This window comes from Echinops telfairi, unplaced genomic scaffold, assembly GCF_000313985.2.
Source record: "Echinops telfairi isolate 266 unplaced genomic scaffold, ASM31398v2 ScPeMD7_18;HRSCAF=68, whole genome shotgun sequence".
Classification (NCBI taxonomy): Eukaryota; Metazoa; Chordata; class Mammalia; order Afrosoricida; family Tenrecidae; genus Echinops; species Echinops telfairi.
The window spans coordinates 77755472-77757743 of record NW_022103915.1 but is presented as its reverse complement, the minus strand read 5'-3'; positions in this window follow the sequence as shown (position 1 = coordinate 77757743).

The window sequence follows — 2272 nt, the reverse complement described above, 5'->3', positions numbered from 1 at the left end:
GGGGGAGATGCCTTGCAAGATAGATATTGCTGGAAGCCCCAAGGAAATACCCCCACCCATTATTTCTTCTAGATCTGTAACTAGAATTAAGTCTCAGAAAGTTCCTAAAGATGAGGTTCAGATGATGACTCAGGAAGAAGTACACTATACTCATAAAGATCTGCTTGAGTTTTCTAATATGTATAAGCAGAAGCCTGGGAAATATCCATGGGAATGGTTACTAAAGCTGTGAGATACCAGTGCAAGGAATGTAACATTAGACCAGTCTGAGTTCCTTGATATGGGCCCCCTAAGCACAGATTCTTAGCAAGAGAGGATCTAATAGCTTAATTGGTTGGTTCACTGAAGCCTGGGCTGCCAGATGGCCTAGATTAGACCAACTTGAGGTCCCTGACCTACCTTGGTATATTGTAGAAGGCATCCAAAAGTTTAGGGAAATTGGTATGTTAGAATAGATCAATCAGAATAATTCCATGGACCAAAAAAAGAGTGTGCCGTGGACATACCTTTCACCACAACCATAAGGATCAAGTTTGTGAAGTGGGCCCAACCTCTCTGAATATTCCTGGGATTGCTATTTTATGTCCACCCGGATTAACAGTGGGAACTGCCCTAAGTGAACTCCAATAATTGCCTACAATGGACTGATTGGTCCCCGTGGCGGTAGAAGGTGGGTGTCAGCACTGAGCCAAAAGAGACAGGGTGGGCATAGTTATGGTAATGGACAGCAAGATTTCATGTGGACTGATGGCATTGGCTACTTAGCCATGGTGTCCCTAGGAGTGAAATACATGGGAAACCTACTAAATATTTATGTGATCTATACAGGCAGAAGACTGCTAGAACAGGTGAACAGCAGAATAGAGAGTCACGACCCCTCAACCAATTCCCAGACCTGAGCCAGTTTACAGACCCACAACCCCGTGAATGAGGGGGAGGCTGGGTCCCTTTGAAGGAGGACCCTGCCACATCACTGAAGGGCTATACTGTTAGTCTTTCTTCTAGCCTTCCCCAAAGGGACCTGCACCCTTTCACAAGAGTGACTGTTCATTGGGGGAAAGGAAATAATCAAATTTTGGGAAATTACTGGACACTGGCTCTGAATTGACACTAATTCCAGGAGACCCAAAATGTTTCAAAGTCCCACCAGTCAGAGTGGGGGCATCTGGAGGTCAAGTTATCAATGGAGTTTTAGCTCAGGTATGCTTCACCATGGGTCCAGTGGGCTACAAACCCATCCTGTCATTATTTCCCCAGTTCCAGAATGCATCATGGGAATAGAAAAACTTAGTAACTGGCAGAAACACAGCAATGGATCCCTGAAATGTGGAATAAGGGCTATTATGATCGGAAAGGCCAAGTGCACACCATTAGAACTGCCATTGCCTAGGAATAGAGTAAACCAAAAGCAATACCGCATTCCTGGAGGGATTGCAGAGATCAGTGCCATCATCAAAGACTTGAAGGATGCAAGGGTGGTGACTCCTACCACATTACTGCTTAACTCACCTATTTGGCCTATAAAATCCAAAACAAAAACAAACAACTGATGGATCTTGGAGACTGACAGTGGATTATCATAAACTTAACCAGGTGGTACTCCAATTTCAGCAGCCATTTCAGATGTGATTTCATTGCTTGAGCAAATTAATACTTCTCCTGGTACTTGGTATGCAGCTATAGTTCTGGCCAATACCTTCTTTTCAATACCAGTCTCAAAGGACCATCAGAAGCAATTTGCCTTCAGCTGGCAGGGACAATGATACACTTTCACAACCCTTCCCCAGAGGTACATCAACTGTTCTGCGATAATTCAGTCTGAAGGGAACTTAATTGTTTGTCTCTTCCAGAAAATGTCAACTAGCACATTGACCTTATGCTGACTGGACCCACTAAGGAAGATGTATCAAACACCCTAGATTCACTGGTACCATATCTGTGGGCAAGAGGGTGGGAAATCAACCCAATGAAGATTCAGGTACCCTCCACCTCACTAAAATTTCTAGGGGTCCAGTGGTGTGGGGGCATGTCTAGACATTCTTACTAAAGTGAAGAATAAGCTAGTGCATCTGCAACACCCCCCCTCCCGACCCCCAACAACTAAACAGGGGCCACAATGCCTAATAAGCCTCTTTGGATTTTGGAGGCAAAATATCCCTCATTTGGGCGTGTTACTCTAACTTATATATCAAGTGACATGATAAGCCTCCAATTTTGAGTGGGTCCCAGAACAAGAAAAGGCTCTGAATCTCTCTTCAACCATTCAGGCTGC